At 44.4% G+C, this 20779-nt stretch overlaps 60 non-coding genes and 49 pseudogenes across 60 annotated transcripts; all 109 read left to right on the forward strand.

Moving 5' to 3' along the window:
- The first annotated feature begins 65 nt into the window (after nucleotides 1-65).
- Nucleotides 66-184, forward strand: LOC145891792 (5S ribosomal RNA). The gene has a single exon (XR_014400565.1). It is a non-coding gene; the product is annotated as a 5S ribosomal RNA (ribosomal RNA).
- A 65-nt stretch (nucleotides 185-249) lies between these two features.
- Nucleotides 250-368, forward strand: LOC145892451 (5S ribosomal RNA; annotated as a pseudogene).
- Nucleotides 369-433: 65 nt separating this feature from the next.
- Nucleotides 434-551, forward strand: LOC145892405 (5S ribosomal RNA; annotated as a pseudogene).
- Nucleotides 552-616: 65 nt separating this feature from the next.
- Nucleotides 617-735, forward strand: LOC145892535 (5S ribosomal RNA; annotated as a pseudogene).
- Nucleotides 736-800: 65 nt separating this feature from the next.
- On the forward strand, nucleotides 801-919 carry LOC145892078 (5S ribosomal RNA). The gene has a single exon (XR_014400837.1). It is a non-coding gene; the product is annotated as a 5S ribosomal RNA (ribosomal RNA).
- Nucleotides 920-984: 65 nt separating this feature from the next.
- Nucleotides 985-1103, forward strand: LOC145892120 (5S ribosomal RNA). The gene has a single exon (XR_014400877.1). It is a non-coding gene; the product is annotated as a 5S ribosomal RNA (ribosomal RNA).
- Nucleotides 1104-1168: 65 nt separating this feature from the next.
- LOC145892730 (5S ribosomal RNA) lies at nucleotides 1169-1288 on the forward strand (annotated as a pseudogene).
- A 38-nt stretch (nucleotides 1289-1326) lies between these two features.
- On the forward strand, nucleotides 1327-1444 carry LOC145892473 (5S ribosomal RNA; annotated as a pseudogene).
- Nucleotides 1445-1509: 65 nt separating this feature from the next.
- LOC145891944 (5S ribosomal RNA) lies at nucleotides 1510-1628 on the forward strand. Its single transcript, XR_014400710.1, has one exon. It is a non-coding gene; the product is annotated as a 5S ribosomal RNA (ribosomal RNA).
- A 65-nt stretch (nucleotides 1629-1693) lies between these two features.
- Nucleotides 1694-1811, forward strand: LOC145892688 (5S ribosomal RNA; annotated as a pseudogene).
- Nucleotides 1812-1876: 65 nt separating this feature from the next.
- Nucleotides 1877-1985, forward strand: LOC145892671 (5S ribosomal RNA; annotated as a pseudogene).
- A 65-nt stretch (nucleotides 1986-2050) lies between these two features.
- On the forward strand, nucleotides 2051-2169 carry LOC145891951 (5S ribosomal RNA). The gene has a single exon (XR_014400717.1). It is a non-coding gene; the product is annotated as a 5S ribosomal RNA (ribosomal RNA).
- Nucleotides 2170-2234: 65 nt separating this feature from the next.
- LOC145891310 (5S ribosomal RNA) lies at nucleotides 2235-2353 on the forward strand. The gene has a single exon (XR_014400110.1). It is a non-coding gene; the product is annotated as a 5S ribosomal RNA (ribosomal RNA).
- Nucleotides 2354-2418: 65 nt separating this feature from the next.
- On the forward strand, nucleotides 2419-2537 carry LOC145892661 (5S ribosomal RNA; annotated as a pseudogene).
- Nucleotides 2538-2602: 65 nt separating this feature from the next.
- LOC145891173 (5S ribosomal RNA) lies at nucleotides 2603-2721 on the forward strand. The gene has a single exon (XR_014399982.1). It is a non-coding gene; the product is annotated as a 5S ribosomal RNA (ribosomal RNA).
- A 65-nt stretch (nucleotides 2722-2786) lies between these two features.
- On the forward strand, nucleotides 2787-2905 carry LOC145892528 (5S ribosomal RNA; annotated as a pseudogene).
- A 65-nt stretch (nucleotides 2906-2970) lies between these two features.
- LOC145892117 (5S ribosomal RNA) lies at nucleotides 2971-3089 on the forward strand. Its single transcript, XR_014400875.1, has one exon. It is a non-coding gene; the product is annotated as a 5S ribosomal RNA (ribosomal RNA).
- Nucleotides 3090-3154: 65 nt separating this feature from the next.
- On the forward strand, nucleotides 3155-3273 carry LOC145892410 (5S ribosomal RNA; annotated as a pseudogene).
- Nucleotides 3274-3338: 65 nt separating this feature from the next.
- LOC145892406 (5S ribosomal RNA) lies at nucleotides 3339-3456 on the forward strand (annotated as a pseudogene).
- Nucleotides 3457-3521: 65 nt separating this feature from the next.
- On the forward strand, nucleotides 3522-3640 carry LOC145892536 (5S ribosomal RNA; annotated as a pseudogene).
- A 65-nt stretch (nucleotides 3641-3705) lies between these two features.
- Nucleotides 3706-3824, forward strand: LOC145892079 (5S ribosomal RNA). The gene has a single exon (XR_014400838.1). It is a non-coding gene; the product is annotated as a 5S ribosomal RNA (ribosomal RNA).
- Nucleotides 3825-3889: 65 nt separating this feature from the next.
- On the forward strand, nucleotides 3890-4008 carry LOC145891809 (5S ribosomal RNA). The gene has a single exon (XR_014400582.1). It is a non-coding gene; the product is annotated as a 5S ribosomal RNA (ribosomal RNA).
- Nucleotides 4009-4073: 65 nt separating this feature from the next.
- LOC145892454 (5S ribosomal RNA) lies at nucleotides 4074-4192 on the forward strand (annotated as a pseudogene).
- A 65-nt stretch (nucleotides 4193-4257) lies between these two features.
- Nucleotides 4258-4375, forward strand: LOC145892633 (5S ribosomal RNA; annotated as a pseudogene).
- A 65-nt stretch (nucleotides 4376-4440) lies between these two features.
- LOC145892394 (5S ribosomal RNA) lies at nucleotides 4441-4559 on the forward strand (annotated as a pseudogene).
- A 65-nt stretch (nucleotides 4560-4624) lies between these two features.
- Nucleotides 4625-4742, forward strand: LOC145892689 (5S ribosomal RNA; annotated as a pseudogene).
- A 65-nt stretch (nucleotides 4743-4807) lies between these two features.
- LOC145892672 (5S ribosomal RNA) lies at nucleotides 4808-4916 on the forward strand (annotated as a pseudogene).
- A 65-nt stretch (nucleotides 4917-4981) lies between these two features.
- LOC145891643 (5S ribosomal RNA) lies at nucleotides 4982-5100 on the forward strand. The gene has a single exon (XR_014400423.1). It is a non-coding gene; the product is annotated as a 5S ribosomal RNA (ribosomal RNA).
- A 65-nt stretch (nucleotides 5101-5165) lies between these two features.
- Nucleotides 5166-5283, forward strand: LOC145892718 (5S ribosomal RNA; annotated as a pseudogene).
- Nucleotides 5284-5348: 65 nt separating this feature from the next.
- On the forward strand, nucleotides 5349-5467 carry LOC145892280 (5S ribosomal RNA). Its single transcript, XR_014401023.1, has one exon. It is a non-coding gene; the product is annotated as a 5S ribosomal RNA (ribosomal RNA).
- Nucleotides 5468-5532: 65 nt separating this feature from the next.
- On the forward strand, nucleotides 5533-5641 carry LOC145892548 (5S ribosomal RNA; annotated as a pseudogene).
- Nucleotides 5642-5706: 65 nt separating this feature from the next.
- LOC145892550 (5S ribosomal RNA) lies at nucleotides 5707-5815 on the forward strand (annotated as a pseudogene).
- A 64-nt stretch (nucleotides 5816-5879) lies between these two features.
- On the forward strand, nucleotides 5880-5998 carry LOC145892694 (5S ribosomal RNA; annotated as a pseudogene).
- A 64-nt stretch (nucleotides 5999-6062) lies between these two features.
- LOC145892411 (5S ribosomal RNA) lies at nucleotides 6063-6181 on the forward strand (annotated as a pseudogene).
- A 65-nt stretch (nucleotides 6182-6246) lies between these two features.
- On the forward strand, nucleotides 6247-6364 carry LOC145892408 (5S ribosomal RNA; annotated as a pseudogene).
- A 65-nt stretch (nucleotides 6365-6429) lies between these two features.
- LOC145892537 (5S ribosomal RNA) lies at nucleotides 6430-6548 on the forward strand (annotated as a pseudogene).
- A 65-nt stretch (nucleotides 6549-6613) lies between these two features.
- Nucleotides 6614-6732, forward strand: LOC145892080 (5S ribosomal RNA). Its single transcript, XR_014400839.1, has one exon. It is a non-coding gene; the product is annotated as a 5S ribosomal RNA (ribosomal RNA).
- Nucleotides 6733-6797: 65 nt separating this feature from the next.
- LOC145891810 (5S ribosomal RNA) lies at nucleotides 6798-6916 on the forward strand. Its single transcript, XR_014400583.1, has one exon. It is a non-coding gene; the product is annotated as a 5S ribosomal RNA (ribosomal RNA).
- Nucleotides 6917-6981: 65 nt separating this feature from the next.
- LOC145892455 (5S ribosomal RNA) lies at nucleotides 6982-7100 on the forward strand (annotated as a pseudogene).
- A 65-nt stretch (nucleotides 7101-7165) lies between these two features.
- LOC145892432 (5S ribosomal RNA) lies at nucleotides 7166-7283 on the forward strand (annotated as a pseudogene).
- A 65-nt stretch (nucleotides 7284-7348) lies between these two features.
- Nucleotides 7349-7467, forward strand: LOC145892169 (5S ribosomal RNA). The gene has a single exon (XR_014400923.1). It is a non-coding gene; the product is annotated as a 5S ribosomal RNA (ribosomal RNA).
- A 65-nt stretch (nucleotides 7468-7532) lies between these two features.
- Nucleotides 7533-7650, forward strand: LOC145892690 (5S ribosomal RNA; annotated as a pseudogene).
- A 65-nt stretch (nucleotides 7651-7715) lies between these two features.
- LOC145892674 (5S ribosomal RNA) lies at nucleotides 7716-7824 on the forward strand (annotated as a pseudogene).
- A 65-nt stretch (nucleotides 7825-7889) lies between these two features.
- On the forward strand, nucleotides 7890-8008 carry LOC145891645 (5S ribosomal RNA). Its single transcript, XR_014400425.1, has one exon. It is a non-coding gene; the product is annotated as a 5S ribosomal RNA (ribosomal RNA).
- A 65-nt stretch (nucleotides 8009-8073) lies between these two features.
- On the forward strand, nucleotides 8074-8192 carry LOC145892221 (5S ribosomal RNA). The gene has a single exon (XR_014400973.1). It is a non-coding gene; the product is annotated as a 5S ribosomal RNA (ribosomal RNA).
- A 65-nt stretch (nucleotides 8193-8257) lies between these two features.
- On the forward strand, nucleotides 8258-8366 carry LOC145892549 (5S ribosomal RNA; annotated as a pseudogene).
- A 65-nt stretch (nucleotides 8367-8431) lies between these two features.
- LOC145892585 (5S ribosomal RNA) lies at nucleotides 8432-8540 on the forward strand (annotated as a pseudogene).
- A 65-nt stretch (nucleotides 8541-8605) lies between these two features.
- On the forward strand, nucleotides 8606-8724 carry LOC145892162 (5S ribosomal RNA). The gene has a single exon (XR_014400917.1). It is a non-coding gene; the product is annotated as a 5S ribosomal RNA (ribosomal RNA).
- Nucleotides 8725-8789: 65 nt separating this feature from the next.
- Nucleotides 8790-8908, forward strand: LOC145891384 (5S ribosomal RNA). Its single transcript, XR_014400179.1, has one exon. It is a non-coding gene; the product is annotated as a 5S ribosomal RNA (ribosomal RNA).
- A 238-nt stretch (nucleotides 8909-9146) lies between these two features.
- LOC145892435 (5S ribosomal RNA) lies at nucleotides 9147-9255 on the forward strand (annotated as a pseudogene).
- Nucleotides 9256-9320: 65 nt separating this feature from the next.
- Nucleotides 9321-9439, forward strand: LOC145891926 (5S ribosomal RNA). The gene has a single exon (XR_014400693.1). It is a non-coding gene; the product is annotated as a 5S ribosomal RNA (ribosomal RNA).
- A 65-nt stretch (nucleotides 9440-9504) lies between these two features.
- LOC145892482 (5S ribosomal RNA) lies at nucleotides 9505-9623 on the forward strand (annotated as a pseudogene).
- Nucleotides 9624-9688: 65 nt separating this feature from the next.
- On the forward strand, nucleotides 9689-9807 carry LOC145891664 (5S ribosomal RNA). The gene has a single exon (XR_014400442.1). It is a non-coding gene; the product is annotated as a 5S ribosomal RNA (ribosomal RNA).
- Nucleotides 9808-9872: 65 nt separating this feature from the next.
- LOC145892483 (5S ribosomal RNA) lies at nucleotides 9873-9991 on the forward strand (annotated as a pseudogene).
- A 65-nt stretch (nucleotides 9992-10056) lies between these two features.
- LOC145891268 (5S ribosomal RNA) lies at nucleotides 10057-10175 on the forward strand. The gene has a single exon (XR_014400071.1). It is a non-coding gene; the product is annotated as a 5S ribosomal RNA (ribosomal RNA).
- A 238-nt stretch (nucleotides 10176-10413) lies between these two features.
- LOC145893082 (5S ribosomal RNA) lies at nucleotides 10414-10532 on the forward strand. The gene has a single exon (XR_014401458.1). It is a non-coding gene; the product is annotated as a 5S ribosomal RNA (ribosomal RNA).
- Nucleotides 10533-10597: 65 nt separating this feature from the next.
- LOC145891495 (5S ribosomal RNA) lies at nucleotides 10598-10716 on the forward strand. The gene has a single exon (XR_014400283.1). It is a non-coding gene; the product is annotated as a 5S ribosomal RNA (ribosomal RNA).
- A 65-nt stretch (nucleotides 10717-10781) lies between these two features.
- LOC145892586 (5S ribosomal RNA) lies at nucleotides 10782-10890 on the forward strand (annotated as a pseudogene).
- A 65-nt stretch (nucleotides 10891-10955) lies between these two features.
- On the forward strand, nucleotides 10956-11074 carry LOC145891580 (5S ribosomal RNA). The gene has a single exon (XR_014400364.1). It is a non-coding gene; the product is annotated as a 5S ribosomal RNA (ribosomal RNA).
- A 65-nt stretch (nucleotides 11075-11139) lies between these two features.
- LOC145891398 (5S ribosomal RNA) lies at nucleotides 11140-11258 on the forward strand. Its single transcript, XR_014400192.1, has one exon. It is a non-coding gene; the product is annotated as a 5S ribosomal RNA (ribosomal RNA).
- A 65-nt stretch (nucleotides 11259-11323) lies between these two features.
- LOC145892552 (5S ribosomal RNA) lies at nucleotides 11324-11441 on the forward strand (annotated as a pseudogene).
- A 65-nt stretch (nucleotides 11442-11506) lies between these two features.
- LOC145891963 (5S ribosomal RNA) lies at nucleotides 11507-11625 on the forward strand. The gene has a single exon (XR_014400728.1). It is a non-coding gene; the product is annotated as a 5S ribosomal RNA (ribosomal RNA).
- A 65-nt stretch (nucleotides 11626-11690) lies between these two features.
- On the forward strand, nucleotides 11691-11808 carry LOC145892711 (5S ribosomal RNA; annotated as a pseudogene).
- Nucleotides 11809-11873: 65 nt separating this feature from the next.
- On the forward strand, nucleotides 11874-11991 carry LOC145892687 (5S ribosomal RNA; annotated as a pseudogene).
- Nucleotides 11992-12056: 65 nt separating this feature from the next.
- Nucleotides 12057-12165, forward strand: LOC145892647 (5S ribosomal RNA; annotated as a pseudogene).
- A 65-nt stretch (nucleotides 12166-12230) lies between these two features.
- Nucleotides 12231-12349, forward strand: LOC145890842 (5S ribosomal RNA). The gene has a single exon (XR_014399671.1). It is a non-coding gene; the product is annotated as a 5S ribosomal RNA (ribosomal RNA).
- Nucleotides 12350-12414: 65 nt separating this feature from the next.
- Nucleotides 12415-12532, forward strand: LOC145892666 (5S ribosomal RNA; annotated as a pseudogene).
- Nucleotides 12533-12597: 65 nt separating this feature from the next.
- LOC145892436 (5S ribosomal RNA) lies at nucleotides 12598-12706 on the forward strand (annotated as a pseudogene).
- Nucleotides 12707-12771: 65 nt separating this feature from the next.
- Nucleotides 12772-12890, forward strand: LOC145891635 (5S ribosomal RNA). Its single transcript, XR_014400415.1, has one exon. It is a non-coding gene; the product is annotated as a 5S ribosomal RNA (ribosomal RNA).
- Nucleotides 12891-13128: 238 nt separating this feature from the next.
- LOC145891461 (5S ribosomal RNA) lies at nucleotides 13129-13247 on the forward strand. The gene has a single exon (XR_014400250.1). It is a non-coding gene; the product is annotated as a 5S ribosomal RNA (ribosomal RNA).
- A 65-nt stretch (nucleotides 13248-13312) lies between these two features.
- On the forward strand, nucleotides 13313-13431 carry LOC145892606 (5S ribosomal RNA; annotated as a pseudogene).
- A 65-nt stretch (nucleotides 13432-13496) lies between these two features.
- LOC145892437 (5S ribosomal RNA) lies at nucleotides 13497-13605 on the forward strand (annotated as a pseudogene).
- Nucleotides 13606-13670: 65 nt separating this feature from the next.
- On the forward strand, nucleotides 13671-13779 carry LOC145892587 (5S ribosomal RNA; annotated as a pseudogene).
- A 65-nt stretch (nucleotides 13780-13844) lies between these two features.
- LOC145892214 (5S ribosomal RNA) lies at nucleotides 13845-13963 on the forward strand. The gene has a single exon (XR_014400966.1). It is a non-coding gene; the product is annotated as a 5S ribosomal RNA (ribosomal RNA).
- A 65-nt stretch (nucleotides 13964-14028) lies between these two features.
- LOC145891174 (5S ribosomal RNA) lies at nucleotides 14029-14147 on the forward strand. Its single transcript, XR_014399983.1, has one exon. It is a non-coding gene; the product is annotated as a 5S ribosomal RNA (ribosomal RNA).
- Nucleotides 14148-14212: 65 nt separating this feature from the next.
- Nucleotides 14213-14330, forward strand: LOC145892698 (5S ribosomal RNA; annotated as a pseudogene).
- A 65-nt stretch (nucleotides 14331-14395) lies between these two features.
- LOC145892667 (5S ribosomal RNA) lies at nucleotides 14396-14513 on the forward strand (annotated as a pseudogene).
- Nucleotides 14514-14578: 65 nt separating this feature from the next.
- On the forward strand, nucleotides 14579-14687 carry LOC145892631 (5S ribosomal RNA; annotated as a pseudogene).
- Nucleotides 14688-14752: 65 nt separating this feature from the next.
- LOC145891943 (5S ribosomal RNA) lies at nucleotides 14753-14871 on the forward strand. Its single transcript, XR_014400709.1, has one exon. It is a non-coding gene; the product is annotated as a 5S ribosomal RNA (ribosomal RNA).
- A 65-nt stretch (nucleotides 14872-14936) lies between these two features.
- LOC145890844 (5S ribosomal RNA) lies at nucleotides 14937-15055 on the forward strand. The gene has a single exon (XR_014399672.1). It is a non-coding gene; the product is annotated as a 5S ribosomal RNA (ribosomal RNA).
- A 238-nt stretch (nucleotides 15056-15293) lies between these two features.
- LOC145893083 (5S ribosomal RNA) lies at nucleotides 15294-15412 on the forward strand. Its single transcript, XR_014401459.1, has one exon. It is a non-coding gene; the product is annotated as a 5S ribosomal RNA (ribosomal RNA).
- A 65-nt stretch (nucleotides 15413-15477) lies between these two features.
- LOC145891781 (5S ribosomal RNA) lies at nucleotides 15478-15596 on the forward strand. The gene has a single exon (XR_014400554.1). It is a non-coding gene; the product is annotated as a 5S ribosomal RNA (ribosomal RNA).
- A 65-nt stretch (nucleotides 15597-15661) lies between these two features.
- LOC145892707 (5S ribosomal RNA) lies at nucleotides 15662-15779 on the forward strand (annotated as a pseudogene).
- A 65-nt stretch (nucleotides 15780-15844) lies between these two features.
- On the forward strand, nucleotides 15845-15963 carry LOC145892133 (5S ribosomal RNA). The gene has a single exon (XR_014400890.1). It is a non-coding gene; the product is annotated as a 5S ribosomal RNA (ribosomal RNA).
- A 65-nt stretch (nucleotides 15964-16028) lies between these two features.
- LOC145891444 (5S ribosomal RNA) lies at nucleotides 16029-16147 on the forward strand. Its single transcript, XR_014400234.1, has one exon. It is a non-coding gene; the product is annotated as a 5S ribosomal RNA (ribosomal RNA).
- A 65-nt stretch (nucleotides 16148-16212) lies between these two features.
- On the forward strand, nucleotides 16213-16331 carry LOC145891518 (5S ribosomal RNA). The gene has a single exon (XR_014400305.1). It is a non-coding gene; the product is annotated as a 5S ribosomal RNA (ribosomal RNA).
- A 65-nt stretch (nucleotides 16332-16396) lies between these two features.
- Nucleotides 16397-16515, forward strand: LOC145892220 (5S ribosomal RNA). The gene has a single exon (XR_014400971.1). It is a non-coding gene; the product is annotated as a 5S ribosomal RNA (ribosomal RNA).
- Nucleotides 16516-16753: 238 nt separating this feature from the next.
- On the forward strand, nucleotides 16754-16872 carry LOC145890819 (5S ribosomal RNA). Its single transcript, XR_014399649.1, has one exon. It is a non-coding gene; the product is annotated as a 5S ribosomal RNA (ribosomal RNA).
- A 65-nt stretch (nucleotides 16873-16937) lies between these two features.
- LOC145891836 (5S ribosomal RNA) lies at nucleotides 16938-17056 on the forward strand. The gene has a single exon (XR_014400608.1). It is a non-coding gene; the product is annotated as a 5S ribosomal RNA (ribosomal RNA).
- A 65-nt stretch (nucleotides 17057-17121) lies between these two features.
- Nucleotides 17122-17240, forward strand: LOC145890870 (5S ribosomal RNA). The gene has a single exon (XR_014399697.1). It is a non-coding gene; the product is annotated as a 5S ribosomal RNA (ribosomal RNA).
- A 65-nt stretch (nucleotides 17241-17305) lies between these two features.
- On the forward strand, nucleotides 17306-17424 carry LOC145892122 (5S ribosomal RNA). Its single transcript, XR_014400879.1, has one exon. It is a non-coding gene; the product is annotated as a 5S ribosomal RNA (ribosomal RNA).
- A 65-nt stretch (nucleotides 17425-17489) lies between these two features.
- LOC145891964 (5S ribosomal RNA) lies at nucleotides 17490-17608 on the forward strand. Its single transcript, XR_014400729.1, has one exon. It is a non-coding gene; the product is annotated as a 5S ribosomal RNA (ribosomal RNA).
- Nucleotides 17609-17673: 65 nt separating this feature from the next.
- LOC145892493 (5S ribosomal RNA) lies at nucleotides 17674-17791 on the forward strand (annotated as a pseudogene).
- A 65-nt stretch (nucleotides 17792-17856) lies between these two features.
- Nucleotides 17857-17975, forward strand: LOC145893084 (5S ribosomal RNA). The gene has a single exon (XR_014401460.1). It is a non-coding gene; the product is annotated as a 5S ribosomal RNA (ribosomal RNA).
- Nucleotides 17976-18040: 65 nt separating this feature from the next.
- Nucleotides 18041-18159, forward strand: LOC145891965 (5S ribosomal RNA). Its single transcript, XR_014400730.1, has one exon. It is a non-coding gene; the product is annotated as a 5S ribosomal RNA (ribosomal RNA).
- A 65-nt stretch (nucleotides 18160-18224) lies between these two features.
- On the forward strand, nucleotides 18225-18342 carry LOC145892617 (5S ribosomal RNA; annotated as a pseudogene).
- Nucleotides 18343-18407: 65 nt separating this feature from the next.
- Nucleotides 18408-18526, forward strand: LOC145891108 (5S ribosomal RNA). The gene has a single exon (XR_014399921.1). It is a non-coding gene; the product is annotated as a 5S ribosomal RNA (ribosomal RNA).
- Nucleotides 18527-18591: 65 nt separating this feature from the next.
- On the forward strand, nucleotides 18592-18710 carry LOC145891139 (5S ribosomal RNA). The gene has a single exon (XR_014399950.1). It is a non-coding gene; the product is annotated as a 5S ribosomal RNA (ribosomal RNA).
- Nucleotides 18711-18775: 65 nt separating this feature from the next.
- Nucleotides 18776-18894, forward strand: LOC145890917 (5S ribosomal RNA). The gene has a single exon (XR_014399741.1). It is a non-coding gene; the product is annotated as a 5S ribosomal RNA (ribosomal RNA).
- A 65-nt stretch (nucleotides 18895-18959) lies between these two features.
- LOC145892342 (5S ribosomal RNA) lies at nucleotides 18960-19078 on the forward strand. Its single transcript, XR_014401079.1, has one exon. It is a non-coding gene; the product is annotated as a 5S ribosomal RNA (ribosomal RNA).
- A 66-nt stretch (nucleotides 19079-19144) lies between these two features.
- LOC145890863 (5S ribosomal RNA) lies at nucleotides 19145-19263 on the forward strand. Its single transcript, XR_014399690.1, has one exon. It is a non-coding gene; the product is annotated as a 5S ribosomal RNA (ribosomal RNA).
- Nucleotides 19264-19328: 65 nt separating this feature from the next.
- On the forward strand, nucleotides 19329-19447 carry LOC145891037 (5S ribosomal RNA). Its single transcript, XR_014399852.1, has one exon. It is a non-coding gene; the product is annotated as a 5S ribosomal RNA (ribosomal RNA).
- Nucleotides 19448-19512: 65 nt separating this feature from the next.
- On the forward strand, nucleotides 19513-19631 carry LOC145891153 (5S ribosomal RNA). Its single transcript, XR_014399963.1, has one exon. It is a non-coding gene; the product is annotated as a 5S ribosomal RNA (ribosomal RNA).
- Nucleotides 19632-19696: 65 nt separating this feature from the next.
- Nucleotides 19697-19815, forward strand: LOC145892095 (5S ribosomal RNA). The gene has a single exon (XR_014400853.1). It is a non-coding gene; the product is annotated as a 5S ribosomal RNA (ribosomal RNA).
- A 66-nt stretch (nucleotides 19816-19881) lies between these two features.
- On the forward strand, nucleotides 19882-20000 carry LOC145892227 (5S ribosomal RNA). The gene has a single exon (XR_014400974.1). It is a non-coding gene; the product is annotated as a 5S ribosomal RNA (ribosomal RNA).
- A 65-nt stretch (nucleotides 20001-20065) lies between these two features.
- LOC145891998 (5S ribosomal RNA) lies at nucleotides 20066-20184 on the forward strand. Its single transcript, XR_014400762.1, has one exon. It is a non-coding gene; the product is annotated as a 5S ribosomal RNA (ribosomal RNA).
- Nucleotides 20185-20249: 65 nt separating this feature from the next.
- On the forward strand, nucleotides 20250-20368 carry LOC145893085 (5S ribosomal RNA). Its single transcript, XR_014401461.1, has one exon. It is a non-coding gene; the product is annotated as a 5S ribosomal RNA (ribosomal RNA).
- Nucleotides 20369-20433: 65 nt separating this feature from the next.
- On the forward strand, nucleotides 20434-20552 carry LOC145891607 (5S ribosomal RNA). The gene has a single exon (XR_014400388.1). It is a non-coding gene; the product is annotated as a 5S ribosomal RNA (ribosomal RNA).
- Nucleotides 20553-20617: 65 nt separating this feature from the next.
- Nucleotides 20618-20736, forward strand: LOC145891837 (5S ribosomal RNA). The gene has a single exon (XR_014400609.1). It is a non-coding gene; the product is annotated as a 5S ribosomal RNA (ribosomal RNA).
- Nucleotides 20737-20779: the final 43 nt, after the last annotated feature.

Genomic DNA, 20779 nt, shown 5'->3' on the forward strand with positions numbered 1-20779 from the left:
TATTTCTATTTACACAAAGTATGCTTTGAATTGCGCATAAAGATCATCACAACAGACTAAGAAACGTCCACGGCCATACCAGGTTGAAAGCACCAGATCTCGTTCGATCTCGGCAGTTAAGCAACCTCGGGCTTGGTTAGTACTTGGATGGGTGACCGCCTAGGAATACCAAGTGTTGTAGTCATTTTACTATTTGCCCAAAGTATGCTTTGAATTGCCCATGAATGTCGTCAAAACAGACTAACAAACGTCTACGGCCATACCAGGTTGAAAGCACCAGATCTTGTTCGATCTCGGCAGTTAAGCAACCTCGGGCTTGGTTAGTACTTGGATGGGTGACCGCCTAGGAATGCAAAGTGTTGTAGTCATTTTTCTATTTAAACAAAGTATGCATTTAATTGCCCATAAAGATCGTCATAACAGACTAACAAACGTCTAAGGCCATACCAGGTTGAAAGCACCGATCCCGTTCGATCTCGGCAGTTAAGCAACCTCGGGCTTGGTTCGTACTTCGATGGGTGACCGCCTAGGAATACCAAGTGTTGTAGTCATTTTACTATTTACACAAAGTATGCTTTGAATTGCCCATGAATGTCGTCAAAACAGACTAACTAACGTCCACGGCCATACCAGGTTAAAAGCACCAGATCTCGTTCGATCTCGGCAGTTAAGCAACCTCGGGCTTGGTTAGTACTTGGATGGGTGACCGTCTAGGAATCCCAAGTGTTATAGTCATTTTTCTATTTATACAAAGTATGCTTTGAATTGCGCATAAAGATCATCACAACAGACTAAGAAACGTCCACGGCCATACCAGGTTGAAAGCACCCGATCTCGTTCGATCTGGGCAGTTAAGCAACCTCGGGCTTGGTTAGTACTTGGATGGGTGACCGCCTAGGAATACCAAGTGTTGTAGTCATTTTACTATTTGCCCAAATTATGCTTTGAATTGCCCATGAATGTCGTCAAAACAGACTAACTAACGTCTACGGCCATACCAGGTTGAAAGCACCAGATCTTGTTCGATCTCGGCAGTTAAGCAACCTCGGGCTTGGTTAGTACTTGGATGGGTGACCGCCTAGGAATACTAAGTGTTGTAGTCATTTTACTATTTGCCCAAATTATGCTTTGAATTGCCCATAAATGTCGTCAAAACAGACTAACTAACGTCCACGGCCATACCAGGTTGAAAGCACCCGATCTCGTACGAACTCGGCAGTTCAGCAACCTCGGGCTTGGTTAGTACTTGGATGGGTGACTGCCTAGGAATGCAAACAAAATATGCATTGAATTGCCCATAAAGATCGTCATAACAGACTAACAAACGTCTAAGGCCATACCAGGTTGAAAGCACCGATCTCGTTCGATCTCGGCAGTTAAGCAACCTCGGGCTTGGTTCGTACTTGGATGGGTGACCGCCTAGGAATACCAAGTGTTGTAGTCATTTTACTATTTGCCCAAAGCATGTTTTGAATTGCCCATGAATGTCGTCAAAACAGACTAACTAACGTCTACGGCCATACCAGTTTGAAAGCACCCGATCTCGTTCGAACTCGGCAGTTAAGCAACCTCGGGCTTGGTTAGTACTTGGATGGTTGACCGCCTAGGAATACCACGTGTTGTAGTCATTTTTCTATTTAAACAAAGTATGCATTGAATTGCCCATAAAGATCGTCATAACAGACTAACAAACGTCTAAGGACATACCAGGTTGAAAGCACCGATCTCGTTCGATCTCGGCAGTTAAGCAACCTCGGGCTTGGTTAGTATTTGGTTGGGTGGCCGCCTAGGAATACCAGGTGTTGTAGTCATTTTTCTATTTATACAAAGTATGCTTTGAATTGCGCATAAAGATGGTCACAACAGACTAAGAAACGTCCACGGCCATACCAGGTTGAAAGCACCCGATCTCGGCAGTTAAGCAACCTCGGGCTTGGTTAGTACTTGGATGGGTGACCGCCTAGGAATACCAAATGTTGTAGTCATTTTTCTATTTATACAAAGTATGCTTTGAATTGCGCATAAAGATCGTCACAACAGACTAAAAAACGTCCACGGCCATACCAGGTTGAAAGCACCCGATCTCGTTCGATGTCGGTAGTTAAGCAACCTCGGGCTTGGTTAGTACTTGGATGGGTGACCGCCTAGGAATACCAAGTGTTGTAGTCATTTTACTATTTGCCCAAAGTATGCTTTGAATTGCCCATGAATGTCGTCAAAACAGACTAACTAACGTCTACGGCCATACCAGGTTGAAAGCACCAGATCTCGTTCGATCTCGGCAGTTAAGCAACCTCGGGCTTGGTTAGTACTTGGATGGGTGACCGCCTAGGAATACCAAGTGTTGTAGTCATTTTACTATTTGCCCAAAGTATGCTTTGAATTGCCCATGAATGTCGTCAAAACAGACTAACTAACGTCCACGGCCATAAAAGGTTGAAAGCACCAGATCTTGTTCGATCTCGGCAGTTAAGCAACCTCGGGCTTGGTTAGTACTTGGATGGGTGACCGCCTAGGAATACCAAGTGTTGTAGTCATTTTTCTATTTGCCCAAAGTATGTTTTGAATTGCCCATGAATGTCGTCAAAACAGACTAACTAACGTCCACGGCCATACCAGGTTGAAAGCACCCGATCTCGTTCGATCTCGGCAGTTAAGCAACCTCGGGCTTGGTTAGTACTTGGATGGGTGACCGCCTAGGAATACCAAGTGTTGTAGTCATTTTTCTATTTGCCCAAAGTATGCTTTGAATTGCCCATGAATGTCGTCAAAACAGACTAACTAACGTCTACGGCCATACCAGGTTGAAAGCACCAGATCTTGTTCGATCTCGGCAGTTAAACAACCTCGGGCTTGGTTAGTACTTGGATGGGTGACCGCCTAGGAATGCAAAGTGTTGTAGTCATTTTACTATTTGCACAAAATATGCTTTGAATTGCCCATAAATGTCGTCAAAACAGACTAACAAACGTCTACGGCCATACCAGGTTGAAAGCACCCTATCTCGTTCGATCTCGGCAGTTAAGCAACCTCGGGCTTGGTTAGTACTTGGATGGGTGACCGCCTAGGAATCCCAAGTGTTATAGTCATATTTGTATTTATACAAAGTATGCTTTGAATTGCGCATAAAGATCATCACAACAGACTAAGAAACGTCCACGGCCATACCAGGTTGAAAGCACCAGATCTCGTTCGATCTCGGCAGTTAAGCAACCTCGGGCTTGGTTAGTACTTGGATGGGTGACCGCCTAGGAATGCAAAGTGTTGTAGTCATTTTTCTATTTAAACAAAGTATGCATTTAATTGCCCATAAAGATCGCCATAACAGACTAACAAACGTCTAAGGCCATACCAGGTTGAAAGCACCGATCCCGTTCGATCTCGGCAGTTAAGCAACCTCGGGCTTGGTTCGTACTTCGATGGGTGACCGCCTAGGAATACCAAGTGTTGTAGTCATTTTACTATTTACACAAAGTATGCTTTGAATTGCCCATGAATGTCGGCAAAACAGACTAACTAACGTCCACGGCCATACCAGGTTAAAAGCACCAGATCTCGTTCGATCTCGGCAGTTAAGCAACCTCGGGCTTGGTTAGTACTTGGATGGGTGACCGTCTAGGAATCCCAAGTGTTATAGTCATTTTTCTATTTATACAAAGTATGCTTTGAATTGCGCATAAAGATCATCACAACAGACTAAGAAACGTCCACGGCCATACCAGGTTGAAAGCACCCGATCTCGTTCGATCTGGGCAGTTAAGCAACCTCGGGCTTGGTTAGTACTTGGATGGGTGACCGCCTAGGAATACCAAGTGTTGTAGTCATTTTACTATTTGCCCAAATTATGCTTTGAATTGCCCATGAATGTCGTCAAAACAGACTAACTAACGTCTACGGCCATACCAGGTTGAAAGCACCAGATCTTGTTCGATCTCGGCAGTTAAGCAACCTCGGGCTTGGTTAGTACTTGGATGGGTGACCGCCTAGGAATACCAAGTGTTGTAGTCATTTTACTATTTGCCCAAATTATGCTTTGAATTGCCCATAAATGTCGTCAAAACAGACTAACTAACGTCCACGGCCATACCAGGTTGAAAGCACCCGATCTCGTACGAACTCGGCAGTTCAGCAACCTCGGGCTTGGTTAGTACTTGGATGGGTGACCGCCTAGGAATGCAAAGTGTTGTAGTCATTTTTCTATTTAAACAAAATATGCATTGAATTGCCCATAAAGATCGTCATAACAGACTAACAAACATCTAAGGCCATACCAGGTTGAAAGCTCCGATCTCGTTCGATCTCGGCAGTTAAGCAACCTCGGGCTTGGTTCGTACTTGGATGGGTGACCGCCTAGGAATACCAAGTGTTGTAGTCATTTTACTATTTGCCCAAAGCATGTTTTGAATTGCCCATGAATGTCGTCAAAACAGACTAACTAACGTCTACGGCCATACCAGTTTGAAAGCACCCGATCTCGTTCGAACTCGGCAGTTAAGCAACCTCGGGCTTGGTTAGTACTTGGATGGTTGACGGCCTAGGAATACCACGTGTTGTAGTCATTTTTCTATTTAAACAAAGTATGCATTGAATTGCCCATAAAGATCGTCATAACAGACAAACAAACGTCTAAGGACATACCAGGTTGAAAGCACCGATCTCGTTCGATCTCGGCAGTTAAGCAACCTCGGGCTTGGTTAGTATTTGGTTGGGTGGCCGCCTAGGAATACCAGGTGTTGTAGTCATTTTTCTATTTATACAAAGTATGCTTTGAATTGCGCATAAAGATGGTCACAACAGACTAAGAAACGTCCACGGCCATACCAGGTTGAAAGCACCCGATCTCGGCAGTTAAGCAACCTCGGGCTTGGTTAGTACTTGGATGGGTGACCGCCTAGGAATACCAAATGTTGTAGTCATTTTTCTATTTATACAAAGTATGCTTTGAATTGCGAATAAAGATCGTCACAACAGACTAAAAAACGTCCACGGCCATACCAGGTTGAAAGCACCCGATCTCGTTCGATCTCGGTAGTTAAGCAACCTCGGGCTTGGTTAGTACTTGGATGGATGACCGCCTAGGAATACCAAGTGTTGTAGTCATTTTTCTATTTAAACAATGTATGCATTGAATTGCGCATAAAGATCGTCATAACAGACTAAAAAACGTCTAAGGCCATACCAGGTTGAAAGCACCGTTCTCGTTCGAACTCGGCAGTTAAGCAACCTCGGGCTTGGTTAGTATCTGTTTGGGTGATCGCCAAGGAATACCAGGTGTTGTAGTCATTTTTCTATTTACACAAAGTATGCATTGAATTGCGCATAAAAATCGTCATAACAGACTGACAAACGTCTACGGCCATACCAGGTTGAAAACACCCGATCTCGTTCGATCTCGGCAGATAAGCAACCTCGGGCTTGGTTAGTACTTTGATGGGTGACCGCCTAAGGATACGAAGTGTTGTAGTCACTTTTCTATTTATACAAAGTATGCTTTGAATTGCCTGTAAATTTCGTCAAAACAGACTAACAAACGTCTACGGCCATACCAGGTTGAAAGCACCCGATCTCGGCAGTTAAGCAACCTCGGGCTTGGTTAGTACTTGGATGGGTGACCGCCTAGGAATACCAAGTGATGTAGTCATTTTTCTGTTTACCCAAAGTATGCATTGAATTGCGCATAATGATCGTCAAAACAGACTAACAAACGTCTACGACCATACCAGGTTGAAAGCACCCGATCTCGGCAGTTAAGCAACCTCGGGCTTGGTTAGTACTTGGATGGGTGACCGCCTAGGAATACCACGTGTTGTAGTCATTTTTCTATTTGCCCAAATATGCTTTGAATTGCCCATGAATGTCGTCAAAACAGACTAACTAACGTCCACGGCCATAAAAGGTTGAAAGCACCAGATCTTGTTCGATCTCGGCAGTTAAGCAACCTCGGGCTTGGTTAGTACTTGGATGGGTGACCGCCTAGGAATACCACGTGTTGTAGTCATTTTTCTGTTTACCCAAATATGCTTTGAATTGCCCATGAATGTCGTCAAAACAGACTAACTAACGTCCACGGCCATACCAGGTTGAAAGCACCAGATCTCGTTCGATCTCGGCAGTTAAGCAACCTCGGGCTTGGTTAGTACTTGGATGGGTGACCGCCTAGGAATGCAAAGTGTTGTAGTCATTTTTCTATTTAAACAAATTATGCATTTAATTGCCCATAAAGATCGTCATAACAGACTAACAAACGTCTAAGGCCATACCAGGTTGAAAGCACCGATCCCGTTCGATCTCGGCAGTTAAGCAACCTCGGGCTTGGTTCGTACTTCGATGGGTGACCGCCTAGGAATACCAAGTGTTGTAGTCATTTTACTATTTACACAAAGTATGCTTTGAATTGCCCATGAATGTCGTCAAAACAGACTAACTAACGTCCACGGCCATACCAGGTTAAAAGCACCAGATCTCGTTCGATCTCGGCAGTTAAGCAACCTCGGGCTTGGTTAGTACTTGGATGGGTGACCGTCTAGGAATCCCAAGTGTTATAGTCATTTTTCTATTTATACAAAGTATGCTTTGAATTGCGCATAAAGATCATCACAACAGACTAAGAAACGTCCACGGCCATACCAGGTTGAAAGCACCCGATCTCGTTCGATCTGGGCAGTTAAGCAACCTCGGGCTTGGTTAGTACTTGGATGGGTGACCGCCTAGGAATACCAAGTGTTGTAGTCATTTTACTATTTGCCCAAATTATGCTTTGAATTGCCCATGAATGTCGTCAAAACAGACTAACTAACGTCTACGGCCATACCAGGTTGAAAGCACCAGATCTTGTTCGATCTCGGCAGTTAAGCAACCTCGGGCTTGGTTAGTACTTGGATGGGTGACCGCCTAGGAATACCAAGTGTTGTAGTCATTTTACTATTTGCCCAAATTATGCTTTGAATTGCCCATAAATGTCGTCAAAACAGACTAACTAACGTCCACGGCCATACCAGGTTGAAAGCACCCGATCTCGTACGAACTCGGCAGTTCAGCAACCTCGGGCTTGGTTAGTACTTGGATGGGTGACCGCCTAGGAATGCAAAGTGTTGTAGTCATTTTTCTATTTAAACAAAATATGCATTGAATTGCCCATAAAGATTGTCATAACAGACTAACAAACGTCTAAGGCCATACCAGGTTGAAAGCACCGATCTCGTTCGATCTCGGCAGTTAAGCAACCTCGGGCTTGGTTCGTACTAGGATGGGTGACCGCCTAGGAATACCAAGTGTTGTAGTCATTTTACTATTTGCCCAAAGCATGTTTTGAATTGCCCATGAATGTCGTCAAAACAGACTAACTAACGTCTACGGCCATACCAGTTTGAAAGCACCCGATTTCGTTCGAACTCGGCAGTTAAGCAACCTCGGGCTTGGTTAGTACTTGGATGGTTGACCGCCTAGGAATACCACGTGTTGTAGTCATTTTTCTATTTAAACAAAGTATGCATTGAATTGCCCATCAAGATCGTCATAACAGACTAACAAACGTCTAAGGACATACCAGGTTGAAAGCACCGATCTCGTTCGATCTCGGCAGTTAAGCAACCTCGGGCTTGGTTAGTATTTGGTTGGGTGGCCGCCTAGGAATACCAGGTGTTGTAGTCATTTTTCTATTTATACAAAGTATGCTTTGAATTGCGCATAAAGATGGTCACAACAGACTAAGAAACGTCCACGGCCATACCAGGTTGAAAGCACCCGATCTCGGCAGTTAAGCAACCTCGGGCTTGGTTAGTACTTGGATGGGTGACCGCCTAGGAATACCAAATGTTGTAGTCATTTTTCTATTTATACAAAGTATGCTTTGAATTGCGAATAAAGATCGTCACAACAGACTGAAAAACGTCCACGGCCATACCAGGTTGAAAGCACCCGATCTCGTTCGATCTCGGTAGTTAAGCAACCTCGGGCTTGGTTAGTACTTGGATGGATGACCGCCTAGGAATACCAAGTGTTGTAGTCATTTTTCTATTTAAACAATGTATGCATTGAATTGCGCATAAAAATCGTCATAACAGACTGACAAACGTCTACGGCCATACCAGGTTGAAAACACCCGATCTCGTTCGATCTCGGCAGATAAGCAACCTCGGGCTTGGTTAGTACTTTGATGGGTGACCGCCTAGGGATACGAAGTGTTGTAGTCATTTTTCTATTTATACAAAGTATGCTTTGAATTGCCTGGAAATTTCGTCAAAACAGACTAACAAACGTCTACGGCCATACCAGGTTGAAAGCACCCGATCTCGGCAGTTAAGCAACCTCGGGCTTGGTTAGTACTTGGATGGGTGACCGCCTAGGAATACCAAGTGATGTAGTCATTTTTCTGTTTACCCAAAGTATGCATTGAATTGCGCATAATGATCGTCAAAACAGACTAACAAACGTCTACGACCATACCAGGTTGAAAGCACCCGATCTCGGCAGTTAAGCAACCTCGGGCTTGGTTAGTACTTGGATGGGTGACCGCCTAGGAATACCAAATGTTGTAGTCATTTTTCTATTTGCACAAAGTATACTTTGAGTTGCCTGTAAATGTCGTCAAAACAGACTAACAAACGTACACGGCCATACCAAGTTGAAAGCACCCGATCTCGTTCGATCTCGGCAGTTAAGCAACCTCGGGCTTGGTTAGTACTTGGATGGGTGACCGCCTAGGAATACCAAGTGTTGTAGTCATTTTACTATTTGCCCAAAGCATGTTTTGAATTGCCCATGAATGTCATCAAAACAGACTAACTAACGTCTACGGCCATACCAGGTTGAAAGCACCCGATCTCGTTCGAACTCGGCAGTTAAGCAACCTCGGGCTTGGTTAGTACTCGGATGGGTGACCGCCTAGGAATACCAAGTGTTGTAGTCATTTTACTATTTGCACAAAGTAAGCTTTGAATTGCCTGTAAATGTCGTCAAAACAGACCAACAAACGTCTACGGCCATACCAGGTTGAAAGCACCCGATCTCGTTCGATCTCGGCAGTTAAGCAACCTCAGGCTTGGATGGGTGACCGCCTAGGAATACCAAGTGTTGTAGTCATTTTAATATTTGCACAAAGTATGATTTGAATTGCCCATAAATGTCGTCAAAACAGACTAACAAACGTCTACGGCCATACCAGGTTGAAAGCACCCGATCTCGGCAGTTAAGCAACCTCGGGCTTGGTTAGTACTTGGATGGGTGACCGCCTAGGAATACCAAGTGTTGTAGTCATTTTTCTATTTATACAAAGTATGCATTGAATTGCGCATAAAGATCGTCAAAACAGACTAACAAACGTCTACGGCCATACCAGGTTGAAAGCACCCGATCTTGTTCGATCTCGGCAGTTAAGCAACCTCGAGCTTGGTTAGTACTTGGATGGGTGACCGCCTAGGAATACCAAGTGTTGTAGTCATTTTTCTATTTATACAAAGTATGCTTTGAATTGCGCATAAAGATCGTCACAACAGACTAAGAAACGTCCACGGCCATACCAGGTTGAAAGCACCCGATCTCGTTCGATCTCGGCAGTTAAGCAACCTCGGGCTTGGTTAGTACTTGGATGGGAGACCGCCTAGGATTACCAAATGTTATGGTCGTTTTTCTATTTACACAAAGTATGCTTTGAATTGCCCATGAATGTCGTCAAAACAGACTAACTAACACCTACGGCCATACCAGGTTGAAAGCACCAGATCTCGTTCGATCTCGGCAGTTAAGCAACCTCGGGCTTGGTTAGTACTTGGATGGGTGACCGCCTAGGAATACCAAGTGTTGTAGTCATTTTTCTATTTACACAAAGTATGCTTTGAATTGCGCATAAAGATCGTCACAACAGACTAAGAAACGTCCACGGCCATACCAGGTTGAAAGCACCCGATCTCGTTCGATCTCGGCAGTTAAGCAACCTCGGGCTTGGTTAGTACTTGGATGGGAGACCGCCTAGGATTACCAAATGTTATGGTCGTTTTTCTATTTACACAAAGTATGCTTTGAATTGCCCATGAATGTCGTCAAAACAGACTAACTAACGTCTACGGCCATACCAGGTTGAAAGCACCCGATCTCGTCCGATCTCGGCAGTTAAGCAACCTCGGGCTTGGTTAGTACTTGGATGGGTGACCGCCTAGGAATGCAAAGTGTTGTAGACATTTTTCTATTTCAACAAAGTATGCATTGAATTGCCCAAAAAGATCGTCATAACAGACTAACAAACGTCTACCGCCATACCTGGTTGAAAGCACCCGATCTCGTTCGATCTCGGCAGTTAAGCAACCTCAGGCTTGGATGGGTGACCGCCTAGGAATACCAAGTGTTGTAGTCATTTTAATATTTGCACAAAGTATGCTTTGAATTGCCCATAAATGTCGTCATAACAGACTAACAAACGTCTACGGCCATACCAGGTTGAAAGCACCCGATCTCGTTCGATCTCGGCAGTTAAGCAACCTCGGGCTTGGTTAGTACTTGGATGGGTGACCGCCTAGGAATACCAAGTGTTGTAGTCATTTTATTATTTGCACAAAGTATGCTTTGAATTGCCCATAAATGTCGTCAAAACAGACTAACAAACGTCTACGGCCATATCAGGTTGAAAGCACCCGATCTCGTTCGATCTCGGCAGATAAGCAACCTCGGGCTTGGTTAGTACTTGGATGGGTGACCGCCTAGGAATACCAAGTGTTGTAGTCATTTTTCTGTTTATACAAAGTATGCATTGAATTGCGCATAAAGATCGTCAAAACAGACTAACAAACGTCTACGACCATACCAGGTTGAAAGCACCCGATCTCGGCAGTTAAGCAACCTCGGGCTTGGTTAGTACTTGGATGGGTGACCGCCTAGGAATACCAAATGTTGTAGTCATTTTTCTGTTTACACAAAGTATGCTTTGAATTGCGCATAAAGATCGTCAAAACATACTAACAAACGTCTACGGCCATACCAGGTTGAAAGCACCCGATCTCGTTCGATCTCGGCAGTTAAACAACCTCGAGCTTGGTTAGTACTTGGATGGGTGACCGCCTAGGAATACCAAGTGTTGTAGTCATTTTTCTATTTATACAAAGTATGCTTTGAATTGCGCATAAAGATCGTCACAACAGACTAAGAAACGTCCACGGCCATACCAGGTTGAAAGCACCCGATCTCGTTCGATCTCGGCAGTTAAGCAACCTCGGGCTTGGTTAGTACTTGGATGGGTGACCGCCTAGGAGTACCAAGTGTTGTAGTCATTTTTTTATTTAAACAAAGTATGCATTGAATTGCCCATAAAGGTCGTCATAACAGACTAACAAACGTCTAAGGCCATACCAGTTTGAAAGCACCGATCTCGTTCGAGCTCGGCAGTTAAGCAACCTCGGGCTTGGTTAGTACTTGGATGGGTGACCGCCTAGGAATACCAAGTGTTGTAGTCATTTTTCTATTTATACAAAGTATGCTTTGAATTGCGCATAAAGATCGTCACAACAGACTAAGAAACGTCCACGGCCATACCAGGTTGAAAGAACCCGATCTCGTTCGATCTCGGCAGTTAAGCAACCTCGGGCTTGGTTAGTACTTGGATGGGTGACCGCCTAGGAGTACCAAGTGTTGTAGTCATTTTTTTATTTAAACAAAGTATGCATTGAATTGCCCATAAAGGTCGTCATAACAGACTAACAAACGTCTAAGGCCATACCAGTTTGAAAGCACCGATCTCGTTCGAGCTCGGCAGTTAAGCAACCTCGGGCTTGGTTAGTACTTGGATGGGTGACCGCCTAGGAATGCAAAGTGTTGTAGTAATTTTTCTATTTAAACAAAGTATGCATTGAATTGCCCATAAAGATCGTCATAACAGACTAACAAACGTCTAAGGCCATACCAGGTTGAAAGCACCGATCTCGTTCGATCTCGACAGTTAAGCAACCTGGGGCTTGGTTAGTATTTGGTTGGGTGATCGTCTAGGAATACCAGGTGTTGTAGTCATTTTTCTGTTTACACAAAGTATGCATTGAATTGCGCATAAAGATCGTCGAGACAGACTAACAAACGTCTACGGCCATACCAGGTTGAAAGCACCCGATCTCGGCAGTTAAGCAACCTCGGGATTGGTTAGTACTTGGATGGGTGACCGCCTAGGAATACCAAGTGTTGTAGTCATTTTTCTGTTTGCACAAAGTATGCTTTGAACTGCCTGTAAATGTCGTCAAAACAGACTAACAAACGTCTACGGCCATACCAGGTTGAAAGCACCCGATCTCGTTCGATCTCGGCAGTTAAGCAACCTCGGGCTTGGTTAGTACTCGGATGGGTGACCGCCTAGGAATACCAAGTGTTGTAGTCATTTTACTATTTGCACAAAGTATGCATTGAATTGCCCATAAAGATCGTCATAACAGACTAACAAACGTCTAAGGCCATACCAGGTTGAAAGCACCGATCTCGTTCGATCTCGACAGTTAAGCAACCTCGGGCTTGGTTAGTATTTGGTTGGGTGATCGCCTAGGAATACCAGGTGTTGTAGTCATTTTTCTGTTTACACAAAGTATGCATTGAATTGCGCATAAAGATCGTCAAAACAGACTAACAAACGTCTACGGCCATACCAGGTTGAAAGCACCCGATCTCGGCAGTTAAGCAACCTCGGGCTTGGTTAGTACTTGGATGGGTGACCGCCTAGGAATACCAAGTGTTGTAGTCATTTTTCTATTTACACAAAGTATGCTCTGAATTGCGCATAAAGATCGTCACAACAGACAAACAAACGTCTACTGCCATACCAGGTTGAAAGCACCTGATCTCGTTCGATCTCGGCAGTTAAGCAACCTCGGGCTTGGTTAGTACTCGGATGGGTGACCGCCTAGGAATACCAAGTGTTGTAGTCATTTTTCTATTTACACAAAGTATGCTCTGAATTGCTCATAAAGATCGTCACAACAGACAAACAAACGTCTACCGCCATACCAGGTTGAAAGCACCCGATCTCGTTCGATCTCGGCAGTTAAGCAACCTCAGGCTTGGATGGGTGACCGCCTAGGAATACCAAGTGTTGTAGTCATTTTAATATTTGCACAAAGTATGCTTTGAATTGCCCATAAATGTCGTCAAAACAGACTAACAAACGTCTACGGCCATATCAGGTTGAAAGCACCCGATCTCGTTCGATCTCGGCAGTTAAGCAACCTCGGGCTTGGTTAGTACTTGGATGGATGACCGCCTAGGAATACCAAGTGTTGTAGTCATTTTTCTATTTAAACAAAGTATGCATTGAATTGCGCACAAAGATCGTCATAACAGACTGACAAACGTCTACGGCCATACCAGGTTGAAAACACCCAATCTCGTTCGATCTCGGCAGATAAGCAACCTCGGGCTTGGTTAGTACTTTGATGGGTGACCGCCTAGTAATACGAAGTGTTGTAGTCATTTTTCTATTTAAACAAAGTATGCTTTGAATTGCCTGTAAATTTCGTCAAAACAGACTAACAAACGTCTACGGCCATACCAGGTTGAAAGCACCCGATCTCGGCAGTTAAGCAACCTCGGGCTTGGTTAGTACTTGGATGGGTGACCGCCTAGGAATACCAAGTGTTGTAGTCATTTTTCTGTTTATGCAAAGTATGCATTGAATTGCGCATAAAGATCGTCAAAACAGACTAACAAACGTCTACGACCATACCAGGTTGAAAGCACCCGATCTCGGCAGTTAAGCAACCTCGGGCTTGGTTAGTACTTGGATGGGTGACCGCCTAGGAATACCAAATGTTGTAGTCATTTTTCTGTTTACACAAAGTATGCTTTGAATTGCGCATAAAGATCGTCAAAACATACTAACAAACGTCTACGGCCATACCAGGTTGAAAGCACCCGATCTCGTTCGATCTCGGCAGTTAAACAACCTCCAGCTTGGTTAGTACTTGGATGGGTGACCGCCTAGGAATACCAAGTGTTGTAGTCATTTTTCTATTTATACAAAGTATGCTTTGAATTGCGCATAAAGATCGTCACAACAGACTAAGAAACGTCCACGGCCATACCAGGTTGAAAGCACCCGATCTCGTTCGATCTCGGCAGTTAAGCAACCTCGGGCTTGGTTAGTACTTGGATGGGTGACCGCCTAGGAATACCAAGTGTTGTAGTCATTTTTCTATTTAAACAAAGTATGCATTGAATTGCCCATAAAGATCGTCATAACAGACTAACAAACATCTAAGGCCATATCAGGTTGAAAGCACCGATCTCGTTCGATCTCGACAGTTAAGCAACCTCGGGCTTGGTTAGTACTTGGATGGGTGACCGCCTAGGAATGCAAAGTGTTGTAGTCATTTTTCTATTTAAACAAAGTATGCATTGAATTGCCCATAAAGATCGTCATAACAGACTAACAAACGTCTAAGGCCATACCAGGTTGAAAGCACCGATCTCGTTCGATCTCGACAGTTAAGCAACCTCGGGCTTGGTTAGTATTTGGTTGGGTGATCGCCTAGGAATACCAGGTGTTGTAGTCATTTTTCTGTTTACACAAAGTATGCATTGAATTGCGCATAAAGATCGTCAAAACAGACTAACAAACGTCTACGGCCATACCAGGTTGAAAGCACCCGATCTCGGCAGTTAAGCAACCTCGGGCTTGGTTAGTACTTGGATGGGTGACCGCCTAGGAATACCAAATGTTGTAGTCATTTTTCTATTTATAAAAAGTATGCTTTGAATTGCGCATAAAGATCGTCACAACAGACTAAGAAACGTCCACGGACATACCAGGTTGAAAGCACCCGATCTCGTTCGATCTCGGCAGATAAGCAACCTCGGGCTTGGTTAGTACTTGGATGGGTGACCGCCTAGGAATACCAAGTGCTGTAGTCATTTTTCTGTTTGGACAAAGTATGCTTTGAACTGCCTGTAAATGTCGTCAAAACAGACTAACAAACGTCTACGGCCATACCAGGTTGAAAGCACCCGATCTCGTTCGATCTCGGCAGTTAAGCAACCTCGGGCTTGGTTAGTACTCGGATGGGTGACCGCCTAGGAATACCAAGTGTTGTAGTCATTTTACTATTTGCACAAAGTATGCTTTGAATTGCCTGTAAATGTCGTCAAAACAGACTAACAAACGTCTACGGCCATACCAGGTTGAAAGCACCCGATCTCGTTCGATCACGGCAGTTAAGCAACCTCAGGCTTGGATGGGTGACCGCCTAGTAATACCAAGTGTTGTAGTCATTTTTCTATTTGCACAAAGTGTGCTTTGAGTTGCCTGTAAATGTCGTCAAAACAGACTAACAAACGTCTACGGCCATACCAGGTTGAAAGCACCCGATCTCGTTCGATCTCGGCAGTTAAGCAACCTCGGGCTTGGTTAGTACTTGGATGGGTGACCGCCTAGGAATACCAAGTGTTGTAGTCATTTTACTATTTGCCCAAAGTATGTTTTGAATTGCCCATGAATGTCGTCAAAACAGACTAACTAACGTCTACGGCCATACCAGGTTGAAAGCACCCGATCTCGTTCGAACTCGGCAGTTAAGCAACCTCGGGCTTGGTTAGTATTTGGTTGGGTGATCGCCTAGGAATACCAGGTGTTGTAGTCATTTTTCTATTTAAACAAAGTATGCATTGATTTGCCCATAAAGATCGTCATAACAGACTAACAAACGTCTGAGGCCATACCAGGTTGAAAGCACCGATCTCGTTCGATCTCGGCAATTAAGCAACCTCGGGCTTGGTTAGTATTTGGTTGGGTGATCGCCTAGGAATACCAGGTGTTGTAGTCATTTTTCTATTTACACAAAGTATGCAATGAACTGCGCATATAGATCGTCATAACAGACTGACAAACGTCTACGGCCACACCAGGTTGAAAGCACCCGATCTCGTTCGATCTCGGCAGATAAGCAACCTCGGGCTTGGTTAGTACTTGGATGGGTGAACGCCTAGGAATACCAAGTGTTGTAGTCATTTTTCTATTTACACAAAGTATGCTTTGAATTGCGCATAAAGATCATCAAAACAGACTAACAAACGTCTACGGCCATACCAGGTTGAAAGCACCCGACCTCGTGCGATCTCGGCAGTTAAGCAACCTCGGGCTTGGTTAGTACTTGGATGGGTGACCGCCTAGGAATACCAAGTGTTGTAGTCATTTTTCTATTTACACAAAGTATGCTTTGAATTGCGCGTAAATGTCGTCAAAACAGACTAACAACCGTCTACGGCCATACCAGGATGAAAGCACCCGATCTCGTTCGATCTCGGCAGTTAAGCAACCTCGGGCTTGGTTAGTACTTGGATGGGTGACCGCCTAGGAATGCCGAGTGTTGTAGTCATTTTTCTATTTACACAAAGTATGCTCTGAATTGCGCATAAAGATCGTCACAACAGACAAACAAACGTCTACTGCCATACCAGGTTGAAAGCACCTGATCTCGTTCGATCTCGGCAGTTAAGCAACCTCGGGCTTGGTTAGCACTCGGATGGGTGACCGCCTAGGAATACCAAGTGTTGTAGTCATTTTACTCTTTGCACAAAGTATGCTTTGAATTGCCTGTAAATGTCGTCAAAACAGACTAACAAACGTCTACGGCCATACCAGGTTGAAAGCACCCGATCTCGTTCGATCACGGCAGTTAAGCAACCTCAGGCTTGGATGGGTGACCGCCTAGGAATACCAAGTGTTGTAGTGATTTTTCTATTTGCACAAAGTATGCTTTGAGTTGCCTGTAAATGTCGTCTAAACAGACTAACAAACGTCTACGGCCATACCAGGTTGAAAGCACCCGATCTCGTTCGAACTCGGCAGTTAAGCAACCTCGGGCTTGGTTAGTACTTGGATGGGTGACCGCCTAGGAATGCCTAGTGTTGTAGTCATTTTTCTATTTAAACTAAATATGCATTGAATTGCCCATAAAGATCGTCATAACAGACTAACAAACGTCTAAGGCCATACCAGGTTGAAAGCACCCGATCTCGTTCGATCTCGGCAGATAAGCAACCTCGGGCTTGGTTAGTACTTGGATGGGTGACCGCCTAGGAATACCAAGTGTTGTAGTCATTTTATTATTTGCACAAAATATGCTTTGAATTGCCCATAAATGTCGTTAAAACAGACTAACAAACGTCTACGGCCATACCAGGTTGAAAGCACCCGATCACGTTCGATCTCGGCAGTTAAGCAACCTCGGGCTTGGTTAGTACTTGGATGGGTGACCGCCTAGGAATACCAAGTGTTGTAGTCATTTTACTATTTGCACAAGGTATGCTTTGAATTGCCCATAAATGTCGTTAAAACAGACTAACAAACGTCTACGGCCATACCAGGTTGAAAGCACCCGATCTCGTTCGATCTCGGCAGTTAAGCAACCTCGGGCTTGGTTAGTACTTGGATGGGTGACCGCCTAGGAATACCAATTGTTTTAGTCATTTTACTATTTGCACAAAGTATGCTTTGAATTGCCCATAAATGTCGTTAAAACAGACTAACAAACGTCTACGGCCATATCAGGTTGAAAGCTCCCGATCTCGTTCGATCTCGGCAGTTAAGCAACCTCGGGCTTGGTTAGTACTTGGATGGATGACCGCCTAGGAATATCAAGTGTTGTAGTCATTTTTCTATTTAAACAAAGTATGCATTGAATTGCGCATAAAGATCGTCATAACAGACTAAAAAACGTCTAAGGCCATACCAGGTTGAAAGCACCGTTCTCGTTCGAACTCGGCAGTTAAGCAACCTCGGGCTTGGATAGTACTTGGATGGGTGACCGCCTAGGAATACCAAGTGTTGTAGTCATTTTACTGTTTGCACAAAGTATGCTTTGAATTGCCCATAAATGTCGTTAATTCAGACTAACAAACGTCTACGGCCATACCAGGTTGAAAGCACCCGATCTCGTTCGATCTCGGCAGTTAAGCAACCTCGGGCTTGGTTAGTACTTGGATGGGTGACCGCCTAGGAATACCAAGTGTTGTAGTCATTTTACTATTTGCACAAAGTATGCTTTGAATTGCCCATAAATGTCGTTAAAACAGACTAACAAACGTCTACGGCCATATCAGGTTGAAAGCTCCCGATCTCGTTCGATCTCGGCAGTTAAGCAACCTCGGGCTTGGTTAGTACTTGGATGGATGACCGCCTAGGAATATCAAGTGTTGTAGTCATTTTTCTATTTAAACAAAGTATGCATTGAATTGCGCATAAAGATCGTCATAACAGACTAAAAAACGTCTAAGGCCATACCAGGTTGAAAGCACCGTTCTCGTTCGAACTCGGCAGTTAAGCAACCTCGGGCTTGGATAGTACTTGGATGGGTGACCGCCTAGGAATACCAAGTGTTGTATTCATTTTACTGTTTGCACAAAGTATGCTTTGAATTGCCCATAAATGTCGTTAATTCAGACTAACAAACGTCTACGGCCATACCAGGTTGAAAGCACCCGATCTCGTTCGATCTCGGCAGTTAAGCAACCTCGGGCTTGGTTAGTACTTGGATGGGTGACCGCCTAGGAATACCAAGTGTTGTATTCATTTTACTATTTGCACAAAGTATGCTTTGAATTGCCCATAAATGTCGTCAAAATAGACTAACAAACGTCTACGGCCATACCAGGTCGAAAGCACCTGATCTCGTTCGATCTCGGCAGTTAAGCAACCTCGGGCTTGGTTAGTACTTGGATGGGTGACCGCCTGGGAATACCAAGTGTTGTAGTCATTTTTCTGTTTACCCAAAGTATGCTTTGAATTGCGCATAAATGTCGTCAAAGCAGACTAACAAACGTCTACGGCCATACCAGGTTGAAAGCACCCGATCTCGTTCGATCTCGGCAGTTAAGCAACCTCGGGCTTGGTTAGTACTTGGATGGGTGACCGCCTGGGAATACCAAGTGTTGTAGTCATTTTTCTGTTTACCCAAAGTATGCTTTGAATTGCGCATGAAGATCGTCATAACAGACTAACAAACGTCTACGGCCCTACCAGGTTGAAAGCACCCGATCTCGTTCGATCTCGGCAATTAAGCAACCTCGGGTCTGGTTAGTACTTGGATGGGTGACCGCCTAGGAATACCAAGTGTTGTAGTCATTTTTCTGTTTGCCCAAAGTTATGCTTTGAATTGCGCATAAATGTCGTCAAAACAGTCTAACAAACGTCTACGGCCATACCAGGTTGAAAGCACCCGATCTCGTTCGATTTCGGCAGTTAAGCAACCTCGGGCTTGGTTAGTACTTGGATGGGTGACCGCCTGGGAATACCAAGTGTTGTAGTCATTTTTCTGTTTACCCAAAGTATGCTTTGAATTGCGCATAAATGTCGTCAAAGCAGACTAACAAACGTCTACGGCCATACCAGGTTGAAAGCACCCGATCTCGTTCGATCTCGGCAGTTAAGCAACCTCGGGCTTGGTTAGTACTTGGATGGGTGACCGCCTGGGAATACCAAGTGTTGTAGTCATTTTTCTGTTTACCCAAAGTATGCTTTGAATTGCGCATAAATGTCGTCAAAGCAGACTAACAAACGTCTACGGCCATACCAGGTTGAAAGCACCCGATCTCGTTCGATCTCGGCAGTTAAGCAACCTCGGGCTTGGTTAGTACTTGGATGGGTGACCGCCTGGGAATACCAAGTGTTGTAGTCATTTTTCTGTTTACCCAAAGTATGCTTTGAATTGCGCATGAAGATCGTCATAACAGACTAACAAACGTCTACGGCCCTACCAGGTTGAAAGCACCCGATCTCGTTCGATCTCGGCAATTAAGCAACCTCGGGTTTGGTTAGTACTTGGATGGGTGACCGCCTAGGAATACCAAGTGTTGTAGTCATTTTTCTGTTTGCCCAAAGTTATGCTTTGAATTGCGCATAAATGTCGTCAAAACAGTCTAACAAACGTCTACGGCCATACCAGGTTGAAAGCACCCGATCTCGTTCGATTTCGGCAGTTAAGCAACCTCGGGCTTGGTTAGGACTTGGATGGGTGTCCTCTTAGGAATACCAAGTGTTGTAGTCATTTTTCTATTTACCCAAAGTATGCTTTGAATTGCCCATAAATGTCGTCATAACAGACTAACAAACGTCTACGGCCATACCAGGTTGAAAGCACCCGATCTCGTTCGATCTCGGATGTTTAGCAACCTCGGGCTTGGTTAGTACTTGGATGGGTGACCGACTAGGAACACCAAGTGTTGTAGTCATTTTGCTATTTGCACAAAGTATGCTTTGAATTGCTCATAAATGTCGTCAAAACAGACTAACAAACGTCTACGGCCATACCAGGTTGAAAGCACCCGATCTCGTTCGATCTCGGCAGTTAAGCAACCTCGGGCTTGGTTAGTACTTGGATGGGTGACCGCCTAGGAATACCAAGTGTTGTAGTCATTTTTCTATTTGCACAAAGTATGCTTTGAATTGCCCATAAATGTCGTCAAAACAGACTATCAAACGTCTATGGCCATACCAGGATGAAAGCACCCGATCTCGTTCGATCTCGGCAGTTAAGCAACCTCGGGCTTGGTTAGTACTTGGATGGGTGACCGCCTAGGAATGCCAAGTGTTGTAGTCATTTTTCTATTTAAACTAAATATGCATTGAATTGCCCATAAAGATCGTCATAACAGACTAACAAACGTCTAAGGCCATACCAGGTTGAAAGCACCCGATCTCGTTCGATCTCGGCAGATAAGCAACCTCGGGCTTGGTTAGTACTTGGATGGGTGACCGCCTAGGAATACCAAGTGTTGTAGTCATTTTATTATTTGCACAAAATATGCTTTGAATTGCCCATAAATG

This window comes from Ascidia mentula, chromosome 2, assembly GCF_947561715.1.
Source record: "Ascidia mentula chromosome 2, kaAscMent1.1, whole genome shotgun sequence".
Lineage (NCBI taxonomy): Eukaryota > Metazoa > Chordata > Ascidiacea > Phlebobranchia > Ascidiidae > Ascidia > Ascidia mentula.